Source organism: Anguilla anguilla, chromosome 2 (genome assembly GCF_013347855.1).
Source record: "Anguilla anguilla isolate fAngAng1 chromosome 2, fAngAng1.pri, whole genome shotgun sequence".
In the NCBI taxonomy this organism is placed as follows: domain Eukaryota; kingdom Metazoa; phylum Chordata; class Actinopteri; order Anguilliformes; family Anguillidae; genus Anguilla; species Anguilla anguilla.
In genome coordinates, this window is record NC_049202.1 from 54,018,316 (window position 1) to 54,032,453 (window position 14,138).

Consider the following 14,138-nt stretch of genomic DNA (forward strand, 5'->3'; position numbering starts at 1 on the left):
CCCACTGGGCACACTACAACACGTTAAATTGTGGGAACCAGTGTATTTGTTGTTGACTGTCTTCAAAGTTATTTCCAGTGGAATTCATTGGAGATCCTTTAGTATTATTATCATTAACATCCAGTCACTCTGGGAAAATGAAGACTGTCATACACGAGTGGTTCTTCTGGGAGACTAGAGATTTGGGGTCCTTGTAAATAGTACAGTTCTCTGGTTCAAATGACTGAAAATTAGATGGTGGACAGCAGAGTGAAAGGCCCTGTTCAGACCTGTACTTTGTATCCAGATATGTCCATATTGTCTCTAGATTCAGTCCAGATGGATGTCAGTTCACACCTGGCATCAGAATGCGTCTCCACATGCGTTTCGAGTGACCATTTGTGATCGGATCTCACTTCCCCGCTCAATATGAAAATAAACACGTACATCATTTCCGTCTGCAAAGACCAAATGCGTTGTTGTAACCGGCGGGAGGCAGCAATGCACTACCTGTGCCTAGTCTGCCGGAAATTAAAAGAAGAAGAAGTTTGCAAAGACCTTGGCGCGTGGGCAAAATCAAAACAAAAACAGACTAGGTCAACTCCTTGGCGTGTTCCAGGCAAACCAAATCACCCAAGATGTTTGACGCACTCGTAATATGTCTCTATGCGCTTTTCAAAATTTTCAAACATCGTGGACAAAGCCAGCTTACGTGATTTGAGAACCAACCAAAATAATACAGTTCTATCTGCTTCTGTTTTGCTCCAGAAAACGATGTCAGATAGGTCTATCAGCAAACATGTGGCTTAGCTATGCACAAAAAATCGTTGACAACGTTTCTTTAGGTGCAGCGTCTTTTACTGCTACCACAGAGTGAATGCAATGAAAAGGTTACGCTGACCTATAAAACGCTATTCCAAAAGCAAAATTAGACATGTTATACATCGTTAGAAAGCTTATGCTCTCACCTACAGAATAAATGAATTGTCAATCAAGCCAGACTGTAGTAAAAAGGGCGACAACTCCGTAAACAACATGTGTGTGTTACACACAGCTATTTTGGAAGGTACCCAGGCATCACAAATGCCTGTATATTTCACAAACGGATTGTCCAAGACAATATATGACTGCTCAGTCTCAAAAGCGACATCTCTATGCGTAAACCCAATGGTAAGGTTGTATATTTATTCAATATTTAGTCCCAGATATTGACTGTAGAATGACATGGTATCATTTTTTTAAAACTTTGTATCGTTTATTTTGTTATTCAGCGTGGCTTCTTGTTGTTTCGCACTTTAATATGATGCCGTTGGCGCATGATGAGTACGTACTTCCGCTTGCACAGAGGACGTCAGTTGACTAGGCAGTCCTTCAATGTGGGCCAGGACACATTCGTGTACACACTGCTAAAAGAATGTGGCCATATGCGTCCCAGACCACCTTCGAATGTGGTCTGAGTGATCAGATCTCAATGTGTCCTCAATGCGTCTTGGGTGCATTCACACCTGTAGTTAGAGCTGTCCACTTGTGATTGGATCACCCAAGACGCATTTTAATGCCAGGGCTGAACAGGGCCAAAGAAAGGGACAGATGGCCACATGTGTTTTGAAGGACATACAGTACATGCCAGTCTGAGCTTTCCCCACATGACAGAGACCCTGCAGCACTAGCATGGAAGAAACATAAGACTGGACATTCAAAATTTGGAATAAAAGAAAAAATATGGGGACATCTCTCCAAACATAGGTGTGTATCTCAGTCATATCTGGTTATTACTGCCCATAACAAGAACCATAAAATAATGAAAAGTGCATGAATTCAGTCTTGTTAACTGAGGATGACCTCAGCTCCAATAAACTGTGGAGGCCTCAACACTTAGAAAAACATTCATTAGCAGCATGTCAAGCATATGTTGGTAATTTATCTATTGGACTAGCAATTCATTAACTTTGGGAAAAAAACTAGTTGACCTGAACAAAGCAGGTATAATGCATAGATTTGAAAATGCTCAGATACAAAGTGAATTTCAACAATTGCCCCAATAAGCAATGTTAAATTTGACTGCTTTTTAGTAGATGGGAAAGTTAATTTGCATAATACAGTGTTTAGAAAAAAAGGCATTTATAACTACATTATATTTCTTATATATAGCTAGTAACATTCTAGGCTGATAGCTGACCTTTGCTGGACAATACATCATAGTATAAGACAAGTATAAATTTGAACACAAACTCCCCTTAAATCCTTGTAATACTAGACAAATTATACGTCCACTTCAAACCACCCAAATGAATGTAGCACCCTCTTATATATAGCAGCCATTTAGACTTCGTCATGTTGCTCTGTGTGGGAAAGACAAAAAGGGCCAGTTAGTGTCACATGGGTCGTCCAGCTCCCAGAGCTCCTCTCTTTCTCTCTCTCTCCCCCTCTTTCTCTCCTCCACATTTTAACATTCATATGTCATCATATTACTTTCATTTTAATGATCAGAATGAGAGAAATTAATATTTCTGCTTCATGGGAGACCATTTGATTGAAAGATCCCACAACCCCTCCCCATTCTCACAAACAAACTATGATTGACTATTAGCTGATAAGCCAGTAATATTCAAGAAATTAATGAGATGGAATGAAGAAGCTAATGAGACAATTTCCTGCATACATTATACTTACTAAAAAGGTGCTGCAACGTGATTCAGTAATACACTCAGAGCCTCTGTATACAGTGTGTTATTATTATTATTATTATTATTATTATCATTATTAATGTAGGTCATTGTTTTGTGGTTACTTGGGCAATCATGTGGCTTTTCTGCAGAATTGTATTTTATCATGTTTATTTTAAATGCAACCAAATCATTTTGTTTAAATGATTTTGGGATCACCCTGCGTTTGAAAATATTACAAACACATTTCTTTCATCAGTAATTTATTGAATGCTATATTTCATTTTATAAGGGTTATGGCAACAGGTCATTCAAATAATTTAACTATTTACATGGATCTTCCCCTGACACCACATTGGTAAGTAAGCTGTTGGCATTTTTTATATGAATTCCTAAACTCACTTCATAAATATACAGAATAGCCTTATAAGGTACTTCAATGTAAAGAACTAAGGCTGAAATGGTATTACAGAAGGATCACATACTAACAGATACCTGATGATCTGGCAGGATTTTCTGCCAAAGGCTGTAAACTGAGCACCCAGCTCATATATAGAAAGTCACAAATGCATACCAATCCAACTACCAAAGCTTCCTATAAAATATGAGAGTTAAACTCAAAAGATTAAATAGTCATTTTTGTGAATATACCCCCCACAGTGTCGGACAGGTTTCTTTTGATTTACAGCAATTTAGAGATAATGCTGCAATGTATATATTGCCATTGTTTTCACATATATTTTAATTTGTAAGATGGATATAAGGCATAATAAACTATAAAATATTTAGGACATATGTATATGAACGTATAGCACAAGGTTTTCCATGGGAGAAATTTAAATCTGTATGTTTAAATGCAAGACCTATGTAAATATTTACCCAGTCCAGTGTATATATGACCACATCTTTATACTGTAAATAAGCCCAGACTTTAGAATAAACTCACTTGTGCCGTATATGTATAATTCACCCAAACCTCAAAAAGTTTGTAAAGATTGAACACAGGCTACCTGTTGGAACCTATAGGGAGATTTGGTCATGTGCATGTAAAGTGTTAAGTGTATGCCATATTTAATTTATGGTACAGATACACCAATGTGTGGACATACTAAAATTCTATGCAAACCTGCTCGGATGCTGAATATGTTAAATGTGTCATGATGTAAATCAACATTTGTGTCTGAATGGCAGAGCAGCACATAGCAGATATCCATTGTGTAAATAGAGTGGAATCCATGGAACACATCACAAATGAGGGACATTTCACAAACTTTTTTTCTTCTTCTTCATCAGACATTTCATGCACAACAGTGACTGTCCACTCAAGAGGTCCAGGGCCTGTTAATGATTACATTGTGCTGCTGTTCACAGCTGGAGTTCACTATACTTTTTGTATGTATGCAACAGCTTGGGGATAAGGGTTTTAGGTGTACTTCAAGCAATTGAATTGTATTCTACTTAAAAGCAGATTAGCCATGGCAGTAGTTGGGTACAATACAAAAAGACACTAGTGTACATATGTTTTCCCATGTTTTAGAATATATATATATATTTTTTTTTAAATCATTGGGGCATACAAGTTCAACATTTAATTTTATTTTGTATTTATTTTCACCATAAATCTATTTCTGAATTGTTTATATGAGTAATTTTGTTTATTCAATGGACTATTCTGAGCTCATTGTGACATTGCACCTGCTAATATACCACTGGCATCATTTTCTAAGCTTGAGAGGAAGAAATCCAAAAATAGCTTTCCCATGAGTTTTGAGTTGAAAATAAAAAGACTGGTGCACAGCTCGCCCCGATAGCTGGAATGACTGTCATGGGAACCTTCTAGAGACTGATGTCGATATTAAATGTTAAAACAATCACAATGTATATACATGCAAACAACAGTATTTTTAGTAAATACAACTTCATTAAAGATTTTGCTACAGTAACACAGCGACCTGGTGAAGATACAGCTCTGAAAGCTGAGCCAAAGGTTATGTGTATGGGAGGAGACAAAGGAGGCGACTGTTGTGAAGCTACAATGGGAAAGAGTAAGTAAGTAAGAATAGTACAACTGGGGGAGTAAATGACAGCCCGCAAAGACCATAAACAAGTAGAGGAACAGTGAACCTTCTACAACCAAACATCATTGACAAAATAATTGTAACAGCCATTTTGCTCAAAACCTGGGCTTGGCTGGGTTAATAACAAAGAAACCTCACATTTACTCTTGATGCTGAAGAAACTGTAAATATCTATTTTAAAATAAGTACAGAACAGCTAATAAATAAGGGGGCATTATCTGCTTGTCCATCCATTGAGAAAGAAATCTGAAGTGCGCACCTTTTTTATTGCGGTCTAAAATTGGTTTCTATTTCAGGGAGGAATCAGTTTTGGCATAGTTTCTCTTTTTCCACAGTGCAAAACCATCATTCATAGTCGTCATTTATTGTTGTGCACTGCATTCAGAATCAAAATTTGTGGTTCAAGAAGCTAATGGATTTGTCATCTGGAGGTACAATCACATTTTCCATATTGCTCGGCTAGGGAGGTTTATTTGTGTGGTATTTGAGCACAGAAAGAATGACAAGGGTCCCAGACTGTCCCCTGAATGGGAGGCAACATGGGTGGGCGCATCCCGCTCAACTTCAGAGAGCTCAACCAGAGAAAAATGAGATGAAATAAGAGACTTGACAGATTTTGTGCCAAATCGCTTCAGTCTGTAGTGCTTTAATGACAAAGCCCTCCCTTTTTAAGTACACTATCAGCTGTTAAGACTCGATATAAAAACAACAGGGAGAAAGGATAGGCAATGCTGATTGCTTTGATTTTTGAGGTACTGTTTAACAATGGCCTTATGAGTTAAAAATATGCCATAATTGTAATAAATCTGACACTACTTTTAAGATAGTATTTTACACAGATGCCCTTTCAGATTAAATGCTTTAATATATTATTACCAGATGCAATACACTTCAGCCCATTGCCTATTACAAGACTTAACTACCCATCCCATATTCCATATATAAAAATGTCTTTTATGTGAGATCATGACACTCATTGTCCATTATTTAGTGGAATACTGGTACTCAATCAACTCATTGCATTATAGCAAAGGACAATGTTTCTGTCAATGAATGAAACCAAAACCTGAGGTTCCATTTAGATCAGCAAAACCCCAAAACTGGGCTTCACATCTTCAGGACAAAAAATACCAAAAAGTTGAGCAAAGGCATATCCAGACAAAATCATTTCATGAGCAATAATTGCAATATGGCCTGAATTGAGAAAATACTAACCACCTCTAGATCGTCACTTGAGGTTAAAAGATGTTCATTCCTTTTAATCATATACAACTAATATTTCAAATGACTGTGTACTGAACTAGTGATTTGTTCCAATCATATATATCAAATACACATTGATACAGTATTCATAAACACAGTTAGACTACATTCTAGCAAATCATAAATTTTTATCCATTCTGACTATAGATCACTCTCCGTTGGCAGGATTAAGTTACTCTTCCCACCATAGAGCCACTGGTGCTGTATTTGCATATTCTGAAGCCTATCCACAAACCAATTTCCAAAAAAGAAGAGAGGGGGATTCCCATATTTTCTAAAAGTAATGTTTTTATGTCATGTCTCTTCTGAGGCGTTGCATTAATTCTTCCTCAACATCTGGCACTAATACAAAGCAAAGCCAACATCCTCATTTACTTGCTTCAATAAACACTTCATGTGACACTGCTCTGTGAACTGTATCCAGACATGTCACCTAAATGTGACCCTTCCAGACCCACTGGAACACTTGTAGATGACACACAGAAGAACCCTGTGATTAACGCTCTGATATAGAGGAAACGCAACATGCCTTTGATCTTTTTTCATTGCCACGCATGTATCCAGCAAGCTCTGGGAAAGTTAATGGCAGAGATGGATACACTGATAAAGCTTTACACAAGTTGGGCTCTTCAAATACATTGGGCTTCAATAGCACAACATTGGGACAGCTTAACATGCTTGTTTTATCTGTGTGTAGTCTGTTGTTAATTGTAAAGGAGTCATCATTTCAGTTCAGGGAATTTAAGAAATGCAAACAAAAACATGCACGTACAAAAACCAGAAGGATGTTTTACTGGAACTAGTAAGATGTTATAGGTCTCCTGACGCCATGCAGTTGGAAAACAAGACTGCTGTTACTGAACTCATTCCATGGTAAGACCCATCTGTGCTCGTCTGTGACATGTCTCTGCTATCACATCTCTAGACATTATGGCTTACCAACCCTGGAAAAGAACACCCTGAGAATGGAACAATTCACTACTTAATATCAAGTTACACTACAGCTAAGAGGTAATTACCATTTTAAAAATTTAGTTTGACCAGACTGTAAAATAAATAAGCAAGATAAAATAAAAAGTAAGGTGCTGTTCACTATGTCTGGCCCAAATCCCCACAAAAATTGACTTTCTAAATCTGACCACCAAAGGATCTCCTGCATGTGAAGGGCTGCACAATCCTCCTCAGGTCATCATTGAAAATAAATGACTTAATTCTCACTTGACTCGATGGTTAAATACAGGTTATGAATTAAATTAAAACATATTCAGCTGTATTTTAGCCAGCTAGCATTGGGCCTGAATTTAAGCTTTCTATAGCTAGAATAACATTAAAATAATTTTTGCCTCTTAGCAATTATGTCTTGATATGACTAGTCCTAGCCAGCAAATTTCCATTACAAGCTAGCTATTGAGTAAGATAGTAACTGACCCACATTTGGGCAGTAATGGGCCTACACCTATCATCTGACACCTTTTACCGCAGGATTAGATGTCATATAATGACAAAGATGTTGTCACATCCAGATATTTTGTATTCATTTAAGTCCTCACCTGTCCTCGGGTAATTTCTCAAAGACTCTCACATGGCATCTTCCGTCCAAGACAATTCATGCCACAGCTCTACATCTAGAACCTGTAATACACCCACAACAGCATACAAAGATTAACATCATAAAGATTTTTACAATATGAATCAACCCCACACCTGCAAGAGCACAATGTGACCTTAACCTTAAGTAACATTAATGAGATGCGAGGTCACAAAATATACAGTGACTTGGAAATAATGTACAAACTTTACACAACCATCAACACACACTGGTAAATGCATAGTAGACAAACATATGTACACTTTTTTCATGCATACATTCTAATAATATATGGCATCCTAAAGTAACCTGGTTACTACTATTAATATTTTTGTTAAAAACTAGGGAAGTCAAGTTAACCCCCACTTAGCCTATCAGAAGTACAAAACAGGGAAGTCCTGCCTTTAATTGATTGTGAGTGACAGCTCTTGCATAGGTGAACTTCGTGATCAGTAGAGCAGTGAGACGAAAGGCGAAAACAAACATTCCTTCAGTAGCTTGCGCTCATATAAGTTCATAATTTGATTAGAACCTGATATAACTGACTAAAACTTATCTAATTCATTGTAAGGTTTATGCCCACCGTTGAGATACTGAGTTTGCCTGTTGTCCCGTTTTCACATTCTTTTGTTGTTGGTGAGTGAGTTCGCTTTTAGCTTGCTAACATGTCCACTCTTTAACTTAAAGGATGCTAGGTCCGGTTAGCGGTGCTAAGTGAAGTCCATGATTAGGCTACTTCATGAAATAGGGAAATTAAGTTGTTGAAATGAGCTGCCACAGTATAAATATTGGTATATGTATTCAGTAGAACTTGTGTTGTGTTAATCATTAGACTTTTTCGTTGAATTAACAGCTGTTGTTCATGATTCTGTATAGCCGCGTTTCCACCGCAGGAACTATACCCCGGAACTAGGAACCTTTTGAGGAACTCAGTGCGTTTCCACCGCAGGAACTAGGGTCTAAATTTAGTTCTGGGGGCTTTGTTTTACCCCCCAAAACGTTCCTGCTCGAGGGGTAGTACTTTCCGAAAGTACAGGAACCTTTTGGGTGGAGCTTGCAGCGCTGAACATTTCTGATTGGTCGAGTACTCGCAACATTTGTGTTGTATTTATTTTCCGCCATTACCCGCCATGTTTGAAAATATGCAGCGGCAAACCAATTAATTTTCATAATAACTTCAAATCAAACTTGTATGTTATGCGGCGCAGTAGCCTACTTTTGGTTATAGCCTGTCAACGTCTTGGAATTATAACGTGTGCTCTTCTGTTCTTTTCTTGCTTTAGTATTCGTTTTATAAAATGCTAAGCATTCGTGCTGGGACAGCATATTACGTAGGCTACCAAAACATTCAAACGGATTAATTCGGTTGCTGAATATTTTCTTCCGGATTTTCTTTGTTAGCCCGTTGTAATTGACTCAAAACGTTTGATACAGTTATGTGAGGTATGCGGTAGTTCTGCGTAATTAACATTGGTGATACAGTACAAGCAAACTGGAAATCGCCTTCCGCACTTTTTGTCCGGGTAAAATAACAGGTTAATTCTAGTAATCTTCCCTTTAGCTTTTTCAGACTGCCGTAATTTTACTCAATTTTACTGCCATTTTTCAATTCCACGAAAAGACCAGGAAGACTATGTACTAATTTATGGTGCATAGTTCGCATCTGGAGGGCACACTTCGCTGCTCGGCTAGCAGTAACTTCGAAGGAAAGCAAACGGTGGCTGTACCACTACTAATTTACATTTTCACGCAAGTCCGAGTTTTCGTTCTATTCTTGTCATTTTGCCATTAGCCTATATGGAATTGACGACGAGAAAGTAATCAAACAGCAAATTGTTTACAACGTGTGCATGTTTTCTGCTGTTGTTGCCAGTTATACATATAAATGTGAATGCATTCTGTCGCTTCGGATGTCAAGACATGAAAGCGAATGTTCGCATAAAAACATAATGAATGTGTTTGAGAGGATATATGAAAATCAATAAATACAAAAGTAACCATATATAGTCATTGTTGGTAACCCGTTGTATATAAGTGAAATAAACCCCTCTGGGCTGTCCCGGTTATATGACAGATGGACCGACGACAACGTCAGTGGGCTAATTTGCCTAATCTTCGCGGTACTTTAGACCCCGATGGAAACGCAGACAACCATTGGCTGCAGGAACCTTTTAGTTCCTGGTAAAGTAGTTCCTGGGACTGAAAGTTCCGGGTAATTTTGGTGGAAACGCGGCTTAATTGAAGGTATGCTAAGCGAACGCCACATTAAAAAAGCTAGTAGTTCCGCATTTATTTTATTGAAACCTAAACAGGTTTCAAGTTGGTGACTGTCTTAATATAAATTGAGTTGAAAACACTTAATATAGCTGAATAAACTAATTGAGTTTAAGCACTTATTTCAGCTTTATAAGATATAATATTTTCAGTTTATTTCAGGTGTAAAAATGAACTGCCAATTAGAGTGTTACAGTCATAGACATATATACATAGACACCACATTGGCCTTTGGATCGTACTTATGATTAGTTTGTTTGGCAATTTCAGCCACACCCATTGCTAACCGGTATATAAAAAACAAGCATACAGCCATGCAATATCCATTGACAAACAGTTGAATGGGTTGTACTGAGCTCAGTGATTTTCATTGTGGCACTGTCATAGGAAGCCACCATTCTAAAAGTCAAATTTCTGCCCTCTTAGATCTGCCCCAGTCAAATGTTGTTATTGTGGCGACATCTATGAGCAATAGGCCACACAACCTTACAGAACGGGACTGCCGAGGCTCAAGAACGCGCATACACTGCTGGCGACATTCTAAAGCTCCGTTTTGCCCTCCCTAGCATCATGGCGAAAAAAACACATTTCTGGACGGATGAGGAGACCAACTTCATGCTATCGCAACTAAAGGAGTTAAATATCCTAAAATACATGGATGGAAGAAAAACGCGGAATGGCGAACTATTCAAAAAAGTTGTCACAAAATTGGAGGAAGCAGGATTGAAGCCTTCGTCAGACACACCCGGTCAATAAATTGATTCTTTCCGAGTCATGTACATTGGGACAACGACAATAATCCAATTAAATCTCATCTTTCGCCAAATCAAGCTATTAATATAGATAAATTGAGTGAGTGGGGTTAACTGGGTATTCGTAACAAAAACCTTAAATTCAGTGAAATCATTTCTAATGTAAATGATGCTCTTGCTACTATTGTAAGGGTGAAAATGTTAAGTTGAAAATTCCTAATCATTAGCCCTTCTCTGGATCTCTTTATGTTTTGTGGATTAGTAATATTTATTTTATGTCATGATAATATATAAAATATGTAAATATAGGTTTTATAATATATAAATAAATAAAGAAATAAATAATATGGTTCCATATTGGGAAAGTATTCAGTTATGCATGTTTTTATTCCTGAGTAGACTCTTAGTGGAAGTTGCACCACTGCTAAGTAGTGAGGAGGCAGCCCCTGAAGTAGAGGTTTCACAAACTTTCTGCCCACAGTCACAGATCCAGAAACTGCTGACCCAACCATAATTCTAACCCCAACCTTTATGTGAAAAGCTGAAGATGGCCCTAGGTAAGTACCTGGAGGAAGGTACTTACCTTATCTATGCTGGAAAAAAAATCTGTAATCCTGAATATACACTAAGTGATTACAAAAAGGCCACCTCGGAAGCCCTGCTCCACTCCTCACCAGGGCTAGGGCCCATATCTTGGCGCCAGGGGATTTGATATAACTTAACTTGTTATTTTTACATTGTGGAGACGAGGCAGCAAAATAAAGCAGACCTATGACAGTTTTTCAAATCCCAGAAAAGATAAATAATATATGACTTGCGCTGTCAAAGCATAAAGTGCAGACACATCCATTTTCTTAGATATGCCATTTTATAAATTCAAATTGTTCATATTTGTGCATTAGACAAAACATATGATCCAACGTAAAGTTCTATGTACAAACATTTCCAATAAAAGGCTGTTATTGCAGCCAGGGACAGAGATAAGAGCCTATCATTGCATATCTTGCTTTATGAATCACTTTGGGATGACATCATCAGAGCCAGGGATATAGTGTATCCTTTGTGAGAATAAGGGAAATAATAGCTAGTGGTATTTTCCATTGCATTTTGTATGATGTTATTTAACATTACTCTTCACTGAGGTCACAGAACTGGACTAATTCATTCCCTATAGAAGTCATTACCCAGTCTGTGCCCTCAATCAATTATTAATGTTGCACATTACCTATAGATCAGCATCCATAACTTGTACATGAAAAAATTATTCAAATCATAAAATATCTGTTCACTCTATGAGGCTGACATCAGCCAGCAAGTATGCATGTTTCCAAGCGATAAGAACTATTTAGTGGGAAATTGCAAGAAAGGGCAATGACATTTTTCAAAATGGTTCTCAAATGACACAACTTATTTGGATAAGCCCATTAGCCAACAAAAACAGAACTACCTATTATTATTGTTGTTGTTGCTCTATCACACTGATTCTGAGAGAAAAATGTATGTAAAAATATTCTCAATGTTAATGGGATTTAATAAGACATAAGGGCAAATATTTTGACTTGGAACTTTGATAACGGTAAAATATAAAGAACACTGTTAAGGGTATCACAGTCAGGGTTGGGGTTCCTGGACATAAGGCTCCCCGGAAAGAATAGTGGGACAGCTGTTCTTATTTACATTAGTTGTTTGAGTTAAAACATTGGATATATTCTTTCTCAACTCCTATATTTCTACCATTTCCCCCTTCCATTTGCTTTGTATGTAATATCTGTTCACTCTATGAGGCTGATATCAGTCAGCAAGTATGCATGTTTCCAAGTGATAAGAACTATTTAGTGGGAAATTGCAGGAAAGGGCAATGACATCTTTTAAAAGGGTTTTCAAATGACACAACTTGTTTGGATAAGCCCAACAAAAACCCGACTACCTGTTATTATTATTTAGTATTCTATAACACTGATTCTGGGGGAAAAAAATCTATCAGGTGCAATGATTCAGCCGGAGTAGGTGTAACCTAACATGGCAAGCAACACAATGGCACTTTGCCAAAACACCCGGGACCACTTCCCTAACAGACCAAAAATCTTCAAAAGACTAATACAACTACTTGAAACTAAGTACTTGAAACATGGGGATGTGTCACCTTTATAACATGAAACACTAGTCACCATTTTGACAATGAACCCTGTAATTAGTGATGAATTATAGGTAACCGATTTCAATAAGCAAGACAGTAATAACTAGCCACAGTGCAACTAAAATACAAATGTAACATTTAATAGCTATTGAAGGACTCAACTAAAAGAAAAAACGGAAGCCTTTTGCTATCTGTAAATTGGACAGTTTTTCCAGAACTCTTTGCTTCATCCAAGGTCATTACTGGTCTGTACATTCAGACTTAAAAAGTAAACAATGAAATCTAAATTCAAGTGTGATTTAAAAAGCCATAAAGGCTAATATTTTGACTTGGAACTTTGATACGGGTAAAATATACATATATATAAAATGTATAAAGAACCATGCTAAGGGTATCACAGTCGGGGTTGGAACTACTAGATGTGAGGTTCCCCGGACAGAATAGTCGGACAGCAATTATTTGAATTAAAACATGGGATAGATTAGTTAGAAGGACTATCAGGTAGTGGGAGCAGAGACCTTTGGACTATTCATGACCAGGCTGGACACAGAACCATACATACACTGGAGTCTAGACAATACAGGTCTATAACAACCTGAGATGGGTTCAAAGTCCTAGCCATTCTCAAATCCTATATGTCTACAATGTCTCCCTTCTGTTTGCTTTGTGTGCTGTTAACTAATGGCAAAGTGCTTCAAATGACAGGCCTTTCAGACCTGTGTAAATTTGGCAGATCGCACTTGGCAGTGGGCTTGACTGTTTCTGAAACAGTCACACAAAGCTCTATGCCAAGGCCTAGCTTGAGTGCTTCACCGGTCACTGCACCTGACTAATGCACAACCCACACTGCTGCCCATAACACGTCTGCTAACAATATCTTAATTAATGCAATCACAGAGTAAACGGTGCATCGAGCCATGACATTTCACCTCTGGCAAATAATCCTACATTTGCAAACTCACACCAATACATTTTCCTTGAGGGAAAAAAAAAACCACAGGAAAGCAAAGTTGTCAGTTAAAACAAGTTGTCTCATTTAATTAATTAATGGAACCAAATGTAGCTGAAAATGGGCAGTTTAATAATTTCATAAAAATGCAAAATAAAACAAAGTGAGAATATTCTTCCACAAAAAATGCAGTTAGATGCTGAGCATACAGTGACCGCAAAAACTAATTTGACTCACTAAACTGTTTGTAAAGAAAAGAATGAACTTCAGGATAAATGTTGATAGAATTTAAGGCATAATATACACATTTTCTGCAATACCTCAGTGTGAAATAAATAAAGGGAAATTGAGCTATTTTCTAAACATCTCCAACGTATTACAAGGAAGGTATTAAATGTGATGTTCTGAACCATGTCCTGGCAGTCTTACTCCATTTTTCCACTACACATACA

General features: G+C 37.5%; 1 protein-coding gene across 7 annotated transcripts in view; it reads right to left on the bottom strand.

Annotated features, from left to right (window-relative positions):
- The window catches only part of myocd (myocardin), a 117,766-nt gene that overhangs the window by 85,053 nt on the left and 18,575 nt on the right, over positions 1 to 14,138 (bottom strand). For all 7 annotated transcript variants that reach the window (XM_035406680.1, XM_035406681.1, XM_035406686.1 and 4 more), the window contains exon 2: positions 7,537 to 7,618. The gene's annotated coding sequence lies outside the window, so the exon portion shown is untranslated. The remainder of the gene's footprint in view (positions 1 to 7,536; positions 7,619 to 14,138) is intronic.